Raw genomic sequence first — 12254 nt, forward strand, 5'->3', positions numbered from 1 at the left:
TTGAGTTGGCTTAGGATGGAATGAACCTGCGTAAACAAGGTTAGATAGCACAGATACATCTACTAGCCAGAGCAAACAGAAGAAACCACATGAATACCAAGACTGGGATGACATGTAAAGAGTGAGTACTAATTACCACATTGGATTAGTCATGTCCCCAAGAGTAAAGATATGCAATGAATTTAAATGATTTCGTTCCCTTAGATGTATTGCTCCCCCTCAATCTAGCATGGGATACTGGGAGAAGATAGGGAACAGAAAATCAGAGCTGAAAGACATAAATGAACAAAGCTAATGCAAGCTAAAGTAAATAAGCATATATGGACATGTCTTTTCCCCTCAATAAGACATGTGAAATCTCTCCTATTGAATACCGAGCATCTAGGATCCATGAGAAATACTTTCTACTTGAGTATTCTCTCCCCCTGGAGATCTCTTTCTCTCCCCCTATGGGAGTGATATTCTCTCTCCCTTTGGAAGAGATGAGCTTGGATGTGATCTCTCTAAGTGATAACCTTTGATGTGATCTCTCTCTCCCCCTTTGACATCAATTTCCAAGAAGGGTTTTCTGGAATTTGTTGTGAATGGGTTCGGTCCTGGAGTCACAACACAAAGCACTGGATAAAATTGTGATGCTTGTAGAGGACAAGATTCATTGAGTGGAGCTGGATCAGAAGAAACACAAAATTAGTGGCAAACTATTTTTCCTGTGGGGAAATCGGTGGCACCGAGTGGTATGCTTTGATTGTACCGAAAGATTTTGGTTGTACCAAAAATAACTAATCGGTGGAACCGAGTTCATCACAGAGAAAACACTTGTCACCTCAGCTCACTAGACTAGTAGGATCTCGCAAAGATTTTCAAGGAATTTACTAAAAGATATGCAATGAATTGGATGCAGTAAATGCTGAACAAACAGAAAAGAAACAAATCTAGATATTTTTTTGATAACAAGGGAAACAAATATGCATGAGACAGATGCAAAAACATAGAAAAGAACTCAAGAGAACTTCATCTAGAGATGGTCGGCGAAAAAGTCACCTATGTTAGAGTATATTGACTTAGGAGTCAAGTGAGGTCACTTGATCATAGGTCATACTCATTGTTTAAGCTCAAAATGGGATTACAATTTTTCGTTTAAGCATCTTGATGTATTCACATCTTGTCGAGTTGCTTTAGCTCATGACTCGGAGTAAAGCTTCTCTAAGATGGAATAACATACATTGGTTGGTGGTGTTGATCATGTAGTTGAACTTGTGTGGGTTGCTCTAGGTTGATGTAGCCAAGAGTTGGGAGCACCACTTGAAATTTGAGTCCATCTACCTACATGGGTTAGTTCTTGCAAGGAAGAGCACTTGTGTATCCAAAAATGACAATCATGAAGCTCAAGATGGAATTTGTCAAAGGATATGTTTGAATGGTTTCGTGCTTCCTTGTCTTCAACCACCTTTGTATAGAGACTTGGTGATGTAGAGATTGCCCAAGATGTGAGTAGGTTTCAATCTCATGGAATTTAATCCAACCAAGTATCTACATGGGTTAGATAACATGCCAGATGCAAATATGTCCAAGATATAAGATGTTCATCATAAGAGAAATATCAAGGATTAGTCATAAGCTCATGTCTTGAATGTATCCAATGGAGTTTCTACTCCAAGTTTGAATCATCAATGATGTTCAATTCTCCTCTCAACCTGCAAAACACTTTCTCATCAAGAGGTTTAGTGAATATATCCGCTAATTGCTTTTCGGTGTGAACATGCTTAAGATCAATGTCACCCTTAGCAACATGATCTCGAATGAAATGATGACGAACTTCAATATGCTTAGTTCGAGAATGTTGCACATGATTATGACCAATTTTGATAGCACTTTCATTGTCACAAAGCAATGGAACATGTTTCACATATATACCATAATCTTTAAGAGTTTGGGTCATCCAAAGTAATTTAGCACAACATGAAACAGCGACAATGTATTCCGCTTCAGCTGTGGATAAGGATACCGAGTTTTGTTTCTTGGAGGACCAAGACACAAGAGATCTACCAAGAAATTGACAAGTACCCGAAGTGGACTTTCTATCAACCTTGTCTCTGGCATAGTCCGACTCGGAGTAGCCAACAAGATTGAAAGAGGCCCTCTTGGGATACCAAATGCCAAAATTTGGTGTATGGATTAAGTATCTCACTATCCTTTTCATGGACTTAAGATGACATTCTTTAGGAGCAGCTTGATATCGTGCACACATGCACACACTTAGCATAATATCAGGACGTGAAGCACATAGATATAACAATGATCCAATCATAGAGCGATAAACCTTTTGATCAACCAGTTCATCATCTTTGGTCAAGTCCAGATGTCCACTAGTAGGCATGGGTGTAGACATAACTTTGCGTTCTTGCATATTGAATTTCTTGAACAAATCCTTAGTGTACTCTGTTTGAGAGACAAAAGTACCTTCCTTAGTTTGCTTGATTTGGAACCAAAGAAAGAACTTGAGTTCACTCATCATAGACATCTCAAACTTCTCCGACATAAGCTTCCCAAACTTTTCACTAAAATGAGGGTTAGTTGAACCAAATATAATATCATCAACATAAATTTGGCATACAAAGAGTTCTCCATTAACCCTTTTAGTAAAATGGGTAGAATCAATCTTCCCAATTTCAAATCCTTTTTCAAGAAGAAACTTGGTTAGGCATTTATACCAAGCTCTAGGAGCTTGTTTAAGACCATAAAGGGCTTTGCGAAGTTTGTAAACATGATTTGGTTTCTTAAGATTGATAAAGCCGGGGGGTTGTTTAACATAAACTTCCTGCTATATTTCACCATTTAGAAAAGCACTTTTAATGTCCATTTGGTACAAGGTGATATCATGGTGATTAGCGTAGGCAAGTAAGATGCGAATGGACTCAAGTCTAGCAACGGGATCATAAGTCTCACCATAGTCCATAGCTTCGACTTGTGTGTAGCCTTGGGCGACGATACGTGCTTTGTTGTGAACTACTTGTCCATCTTCATCTTGCTTGTTACGAAACACCCATTTGGTACCGATGATGTTGTGGTTGTTGTCGGGCTTCTCAACCAATGTCCAAACTTGGTTCCTCTCAAAGTTGTGTAGCTCTTCATGCATAGAATTTATCCAATCCGGATCTTCCAATGCTTCTTCGACCTTCATAGGTTCAATGCTAGAGATGAAAGAATAGTTTTCACAAAAGTTAGCTAAATGAGTTTTAGAGCGAGTGATTCTCCCGGTTTGAATATCATTGTAGATTTGCTCGATGGGATGGTCTTTAGCAATTCTTGCTCGAACTCGTGAAAGCTTTTGCTTGGATCTTGGTTGAACTTCTTCATCTTGTTCTTCTTCTTGGCCTTCTTCATTGTTGGCATTGTCGTACTCTTGTCTTGATGTAGAAGGAGGTTGTTGATGTTCATCTTGATGCGCTTCCGCGTTTTCTTCATCTTGGTGTGTCCCACTTGTGGATGCTTCCATATCAATTTTTGGTTCACCTTGTCGTGATGTAGAAGCTTCCACTTGAACGGACGATGTACTCTCCTTCACCTCCGTTGGACGGACATTGCCAATAGATAAGTCTTGGATTGCTTCTGAAGGATCTTTGTCTCCTACATAAATTGGCAATTGCTCTACTTGCGAGCCATTAGATTCATCAAACTTCACATCTAGCGTCTATTCAACCTTTCGAGTGAAATTGTTGTAGACACGATAAGTGTGAGAGTATGAGCCATAACCTGGTAGGAAACCTTCATGAGACTTAGGAGCAAATTTAGAACGACGATGCTTATCAAGAATGTAGCACTTTGAGCCGAATACTCGAAAGTATCCAACTTGGGGTTTGTTACCGGTGAGGAGCTCGTATGCCATCTTGCTGAGTATCTTGTGAAGATACAAGTGATTTGTTGCATGACAAGCTGTCTCAACCGCTTCTGCCCAAAAGTGCTTCGGTGTCTTGTACTCATCAAGCATCATTCTCGCCAGTTTGATGAGCATCCGCTTCTTCCTCTCAACAACTCCATTTTGTTGAGGTGTGTACGTAGCCTAGAACTCGTGTGAAATCCCTTCTTCGTCAAGAAAGGTGTCCACATTTGCGTTCTTGAACTCCGTTCCGTTGTCACTGCGAACCTTCTTGATCTTCACTTCAAATTGATTTTGGGCCTTCCTAGCGAAGTTTTTGAAGATCTTTTGGACCTGCGATTTATCATCGAGAAAGAACACCCACGTAAATCTTGAAAAATCATCAACTATAACTAGACCAAAAGAATTTCCACCTAGACTCTTGTAAGAGTTGGGACCAAAAAGATCCATGTGAAGTAGCTCGAGTGGCCTCCTTGTGGTCATGATGTTCTTCACGGGATGCCTTCCTCCAACATGTTTACCTGCTTGACAAGCACTGCAGAGTCTATCCTTATCAAATATGACATCTTTAACACCAAGGATATGATTTCCTTTAATAAGCTTTTCAAGGTTATGCCATAACCAACCTTTTGAGGATTTAGCAATGAAGCAAGTTTTAGGTTGAGCCTTTTTAGTGAAATCAACAATGTATAGATCACCTCTACGTATACTGGTAAAGACCATTTTACGATTGTCTCGACGAAACACTTGGCAATCTACTTTAGTAAATAGGACATTGAGACCGAAATCAGCAAGTCTAGATACTGAAAGTAAGTTGTAGACAAGAGACTCAACGAGCATAACATTTTGTATGGAGCTATCATGTGAGATAGCCACCTTACCGAGGCCAACCACCTTACCCTTTGAGTTGTCATCGAAAGTGACATACTTTCGAGGACTATCATTTTCAGCAAGCTCGCGAAACATGTCTTTATCTCCGGTCATGTGATCGGTACATCCACTATCAAGAACCCATTCCTTTCCTCCTGCCATATATCCCCGAAGATTTGCCATAAGACCAAAGTGTCTCATTGCATCATCAAGATCAAATTCATCATCATCATCATCATCATACTATCCATGTTCAACATCGTCATGTGGTGGATCAATTCCTAGTGAGAGTGATTCATTAGTATGAGTTTGACAATAATCTCCTCTATGAATTCTAGTAGCTTCGGAAATGATATCGCTAATAATTCCTACATTTCCTTTGGCACGCATTAGGTTTGTCAGTTCAAATAGACGATCACCAAACATAGGATCACTAGTATTCATCTTACTCAAAGCAATAGACTTATGAAGAATTTCATCAAGATTTTTCAAAGAATAATCAGGAAATCGTTCCTCAAGAAATTTCCATATAGTGTAGGCACACTCAAGAGTAGGCAGTTTTCCAACCAAGTTTCTAGGCAAGCCTCTAGTGATAAGATTAACAGTTCTAACATTCCTAATCATGTCAATAGACTCATCAAGGGTAGGATGCATAGGATCAACATAGGGTGCACAAGGACTAGCAATGTACTTGTTCAAATTATATTGATTAAAAAATACAAGCATATCACTTTTCCACTCATGAAAGTACTCTCCATCAAGAATAGGCACTCTATGTCTAAGACTCCCCAAAGTAGACTCATCGATCTTCCTCTAATGGTGATTAAACCAAGGAAATGGAGACCAATGCTCTAATACCACTTGTAGGACCTTGAGAAGAGGTGTCTAGAGGGGGGGTGATTAGACACTAAGTACCAAAGTTGCAGTTTTTAACTTCTTTAAGTTTAAGTGGAGTTTAAGCACAAATTTAACATTCACAACATATATCAAGCAAGCATGCAAAGAGTATATGAGCAGCAGAAAGTAAAGCATGCAACTTGCAAGAATGTAACGGGAAGGGTTTTGGAGGATTCAAACGCAATTGGAGACATGGATGTTTTTGGCATGGTTCCGATAGGTGGTGCTATCGTACATCCACGTTGATGGAGACTTCAACCCACGAAGGGTAACGGTTGCACGAGTCCACGGAGGGCTCCACCCAAGAAGGGTCCATGAAGAAGCAACCTTGTATATCCCACCATGGTCGTCGCCAACGAAGGACTTGCCTCACTAGCGGTAGATCTTCACGAAGTAGACGATCTCCTTGCCCTTACAAACTCCTTGGTTCAACTCCACAATCTTGTCGGAGGCTCCCAAGTGACACCTAGCCAATCTAGGAGACACCACTCTCCAAGAAGTAACAAATGGTGCATTGATGATGAACTCCTTGCTCTTGTGCTTCAAATGATAGTCTCCCCAACACTCAACTCTCTCTCATAGGATTTGGATCTGGTGGAAAGAATATTTGAGTGGAAAGCAACTTGGGGAAGGCTAGAGATCAAGATTCATATGGTAGGAATGGAATATCTTGGCCTCAACACATGAGTAGGTGGTTCTCTCTCAGAACTAGTAAGTTGGCAGTGTAGGTTTGTTCTGATGGATCTCTCCACGAACGAACAAGAGGCGGAGGGGTATATATAGCCTCCACACAAAATCTAACCGTTACACACAATTTACCAATCTCGGTGGGACCGAATCAACAAACTCGGTCAGACCAATTTAGTAAACCTAGTGACCATTAGGATTTTCAGTGGGACCGAAATGCAACTCGGTAGGACCGATATGGTTAGGGTTAGGGCATAACGTAATCTCGGTGAGACCGATTACACAAACTCGGTGAGACCGATTTTGGTAATTAGCTAACCAGAGAGTTGGTCAGGCAAACTCGGTGGGACCGATTACTCAAACTCGGTGAGACCGATCTTGGTAATAAGTTAACTAGAGAGTTTGCATTTTAATCTCGGTAGTACTGATTAAACAAACTCGGTGAGACCGATTTTGATAATGGACATACACAGAGAGATTACAATCCCATCTCGGTGAGACCGAGATCCCTATCGCTGAGACTGATTTGCCTAGGGTTTGTGGCAGTGGCTATGACATTTGAACTCGGTGGCGCCGGATAGAAAGAATCAGTGTGACCGATTTTGGCTTTAGGTTTAGGTCATATGTGGATGTGGGAAAGTAGTTGAGGGTATTTGGAGCATATCACTAAGCACTTGAAGCAAGAGGCTCATTAAGCAACACCTCATCCCTCCTTGATAGTATTGGCTTTTCCTATGGACTCAATGTGATCTTGGATCACTGAAATATAAAATGAAGAGTCTTGAGCTTGAAGCTTTAGCCAATCCTTTGTCCTTAGCATCTTGAAGGAGTTCCCACATCCTTTAGTCCATGCCACTCCATTGTTGAACTTATCTGAAACATACCAGATAAAACTTTTAGTCCAACAAGAGATATGTTTTCATTAATTACCAAAACCACCTAGGGAGCACTTGTGCTTTCAGAGGAGCGCTTTGACGGTATACAAGCGGAGCATGTCCCTCAGACGGAGAACGACATCGCCGACTACCTGTCAAAGCGTGCTGCCCTCAAGCTACATGTGGAACCAGGTACTTTTGTGCTTCAGTTAACTCAATCATCCGTTGAGCCCTCAACCGAGCATGAAAAGCGGAGGAGGCTAGGCTCCGGCAAGTACTTCCCCACCGAGCTCCCTGGAGCAACCGGCAAAGATGTTGCCATGGATGCCGATCCTGCCGAGAGGAAGTGCATCTCCCAAGAGGAAGGACTAAAGTTGTTGGCAGAGATACATGGAGGCATATGTGGCTCCCACATAGGGTTGAGGGCCCATGCCGGCAAGGCTTTCCGGCAAGGTTTCTTCTGGCCCACTGCCCTCCAGGATGCGACGGCACTAGTAACCAAGTGTGAAGCATGCCAGTTCCATTCGAAGAAGCTCCATCAACCAGCTCAAGCCGTTCAAACTATCCCTCTCTCCTGGCCCTTCTCGGTCTGGGGGCTGGACATATTAGGCCCCTTCCCCCATGCCGTCAGGAGCTTTGAGTACATGTACATTGCAATCGACAAGTTCACAAACTGGCCAGAAGTGGAAGCAGTGAGGAAGGTGACCGCGCAGTTAGCCATCAAGTTCTTCAAGTGGCTGGTGTGCCATTTTGGCGTACCAAACAGGATCATCGCCGACAACGACACACAGTTCACAAGCCATGCCTTCATGCAATACGTTGAGGATCTTGGCAGTAGGGTCTGTTTTGCTTCCGTTGCACATCCACGGAGCAACGGCCAAGCAGAGAGAGCAAATGCTGAGGTTCTACGAGGCTTAAGAACGAAGACTTTTGACAGGTTGTGCAAGAGCGGAAAACGCTGGATTGATGAGTTGCCAGTGGTTCTTTGGTTGATCAGAACGATGCCAAATCGAGGCACTGGCCAGACACCCTTTGCCCTAGTCTATGGGGCAGAAGCAGATCTCCCCATGGAACTCATATACGGGTCACCTCGAGTGCTCGCTTATGATGAGCTTGAGAAAGAGCGATTGCGGCAAGATGACGCGACGCTCCTTGAGGAAGATCGTCTCCGGGCGGCTGTGAGAGCACCACGCTACCAGCAAGCCTTGCGCCGCTACCATAGCCGCAGGGTTCATGCTCGGAGCTTTGAGGAAGGGGACCTTGTTCTTCGGCACGTTCAGTCGGCCAAGAATTCCAACAAGTTGACGCCCAAGTGGGAAGGCCCTTATCGGGTAACACGAGTCACCAGGCCCGGCGCAGTCTGGCTGGAGACCGAAGATGCCATTCGACTGAGCAACTCCTGGAACATCGAGCATCTTCGCAAGTTTTACCCATAAGGCGAGGCTGCCGGGCCTCCCGGCAAGCCACCCTTTTGTACAAGCCTTGCCGGCAAGGCATGTAAACCTTCGTACAAAGCCAGGCGCAGACCCTGAGCATAAATAAACGAAGCGCTGGCGCCCCAAGTTATAGCATGCATGCTATGTTGAGTCTCTATCTTCTTTGGTTCGCAGGGCACATAAGTTTTCTTAACAAGCCATTTTGGAAGAAAGGGGACGGACCGGCGTCCGGGCCCCGGCAAGCCAAAGTTGCCGGGGGCTACAAGAACAAGGATCCATCCGCGACAAGCCAAAGATGCCGGGGGCTGCAGATCCAGATAAGTCTTTTATCCTTTATCATGCATTTCATTACAAACTAGGGTATGTGAAACCTCGTTTTTCCTAGGCTACCATGCTCCCCTCTTTCCGAACCCCAGGACTATCTCCTAGGGCCGAGCTTGGTCGTAGTCGCGGCAGCAAGGAAATGAAATGAGGAGCCAAAGCCCACCTCATCCCTGCCTCCGCCAAGGGCTTGAGAAAGGTTGAGCGAAGTGGGGGGACGACAAGGCCTATTGCTGGGCGGAAAAACGTTTATCTTGAAAAATAACGAGGATTCGCTCCTTGTCATGGGTTCCACCCATGAACGAAAAACCCGGCAAGCATCCCTTTTTCATTAAAAAAACATCCCGTACAGGTACAGTCTGTACGAAATGAAAAACATGAGCAAGGGGATTACAAGTTCTAAAGTTAACAAAGGCCCGAAGGCTTACAAGACTAAAAATAGATAAGATGCCCGTAATCCCTTTCTTGTCCCTCTCCTCAGGAGGCAGGTCAAGGAAGCAAAAAAGGGTGGAAGGGGTGCCTAGGGGACGTACAAGCAGCAGAAGACACCAAGAGAACATGCCGGCGGTCGCCCAGGAGAGGGTCGGCGGTGGTGGGCACCGGGGAAAGAGCTGGAATATGAGGCATCGATTCGTCGATGAAGGCGTTGGTGCCTGCGTGCTCCGACTTAACGGCCCGCCACCCGCCTTCTTCGCCTTCACCGGCTTCCCTACGCCAGCCGCCCAAGGAGGCAGCCCAGAGAAGTCCAAGGAGCTGGCCCCTCCCCCGGCGGGTCCCGCCGAAGGAGCGGCCAGGTGCAGATACTGCTGCTGCCGCACCCGCCCACGCACGGGGCGTCCGACGCCTAGTCGGACTCCTCCCCGTCATCTGCCCCGCTGTCCTCCTCATCACTCCCGCTCGAGGAAGTGTTCCCATCGTCGGAGGAGCTTTCCACGCAGCACTTAAAGCGAGTTCCAAGATCTCCAAAGAACTTGACGGAGAGCAGTCCGTTCTCCATTAATTTGAAGAAAAGAACGAGACCTACCGTCAAGTTGTGGACGCGGGCGAAGGTCTTCCACCCTCGGCAAAGATACATGACATGAGGGTGGGAACTCGACATCGGCCCACGTGCCGCTGTTCCAAAACTCCTCATGTGCAGTCGCAATGCCTGCAGTGGATCCAGCTCCATCTCCCACGCAAATGGAGTCAGGAGGCGAAGACGACGGCGCTGCGGCTGGCGCATCCTGACGAAGAACTCGCGAGGATTGTCCCCGACATGGCCCTCCACGAAGGAGGGGCAGCTGGCGGAGGCGAGCCCGATCTGCCGCTTCGTCCTCCTCACCCTCGAGCACCACGACGGCCTCGACCTTGCCCCCTCCCCCTCCCTCTCACGGCCGGCTCCGCCACTACGAGCTCTTGGGGAGGGGCGATGCTTTGTCGAGCCGAGACCCTCGCTGCCACCTATGAAGCGTCGCCACGCCCCCTCGCCATGGCAGAAGAAAGGAGGAAGCGGGAATGGGGAGAGGCAGATGGCAAAGGGTTGAGAGGCGTCGTTCCTCCCGCTCCCCTCTTTATAAAGGGGCAGGGATAGGGGCTTGGCCGCCCCCTCTCAACCAATCCGGTCGGCTGATGTGATAGCAAGTGGGGCTGTCGACCACCCTCCCCTCTCAATTGAAGGCTCATGGGAATCGAACCACGCACGGCGCGACTTCGCAAATCCCACGCGCTTGTCATTTGCTCTGCATCGTGCATGCAGCGAACATGGCCCGAGGGATGGGCGCAGTGGGACGCGTGGAGCGACGGTTCCCGAGCGAGGGCAGTAAATGAGCAGTGGCCCTGTAGTCTCGAAGAGACACGCAAGCCGCCTCTTTACTGTCCACCACAAGATGACGCCATCATGATTCCGTCACGCACGCGCGAGCGACCCCCATGTCGCGCGTTCAACATGGCTCATGGGGAAGCGCAGCGGACGGAGCAGTTACCACGGTAAAATCCGCCACGCCTGCCCGCGCACAATTCTGGGCCTGGCCCAACAATGTGTCGCACTTATGTATGGCCCAGGCCCGGGGGCTCCTATCGGTGTACAAAAGTAGGGGCTCTCCTTTTGACCCCTTCACTTGTGCACGGGCAGTCGAAGCCACGTGCCATGGCCACACATAGCAGGGCAAAGGAGGGAAGCCGAAGAAAAGCCAAAGACTCAAGACAAACAAGGCAACATCAAGGACCAAGGCCACAAAGTGTAGACGGGTGAAGCAGGTTTTCTCGGCAAGACCCTTGCCGGGGGCAGCCTCCGCAGCCCCGGCAAGCCCCTTGCCGGGGCAGCTCGCCCACACCAGCGGAGCGAGCCACGGTCTCCAACAACCACGTTGGACCAGGGCACGGGAGGCACCTCCATGGTGGCATGCAGATATTTGTGAAGACATAGAATGCTAAAGATCAGATGAGGATTGGAAGGCAACACTTCCTGTCAAGATCCTTACCAAAGAAACCCACAAGACCACCAGCAAGGTCCTTGCCGGAGACGCCAGCGCGCCACGGCAAGACCCTTGCTGGGCCACCCGGCAAGACTCTTGCCGGGCCACCCGACAAGTCCCTTGCCAGGCCCGCACCAACCAACTCCCCGCCGCCGTTCGCATGCAGCTGCCAGCCCAACCAGCTGGGCAGGCACCTGCTGGCAACATGCAGCTTCTAGGACAACTCAGCACACTCCTGCGTGGCGGCATGCAGATCTTCTTGGAGGCTCCACCACCGCACCACATCAGATGCCTGCCTGCCTACATGGCACCACATGCATCGCTGGCCAAGGCGCGTGTTGAAGCAAGGAGGAGCGGCGACGGATGGGACGGGCCTCGCTCCTGTCCCCGATAAAGTGAGGGACACCTAAGCCATGCATTAAATGCATCTTGTCCTGTAATACGAGCGATAAGATCGCTATGCTGTAGGCCTTTCCACCTCCTGTGTGCCACTGTGGCAGCCCCTTTCGCCTATAAAAGGAGGCCCATGGCATATAGGAAAAGGATTCGGCTCTCTCGAACCACGCAACACCCGTAGCTAGTTCAAGAGCTCAAGAACACTCAATACATCCACCAAAGCAGGACTAGGGTTTTACGCATCCGCGCGGCCCGAACCTGGGTAAACGATCCCCGTGTCAATTGCTAATCCTGCTCTTCTCACAACCCCGCGCACCACAACCATAGTAGGGATTCTTGTGATCCCATAGGTGTTGTTTCCCACCGACAATCATTTGTGTTCACCTCGATCATCACAAACGGTTCATCAAAGCGAATTGTATGCCATATATCGCACACACCT

Source organism: Triticum dicoccoides, chromosome 3B (genome assembly GCF_002162155.2).
Source record: "Triticum dicoccoides isolate Atlit2015 ecotype Zavitan chromosome 3B, WEW_v2.0, whole genome shotgun sequence".
Taxonomy (NCBI): domain Eukaryota; kingdom Viridiplantae; phylum Streptophyta; class Magnoliopsida; order Poales; family Poaceae; genus Triticum; species Triticum dicoccoides.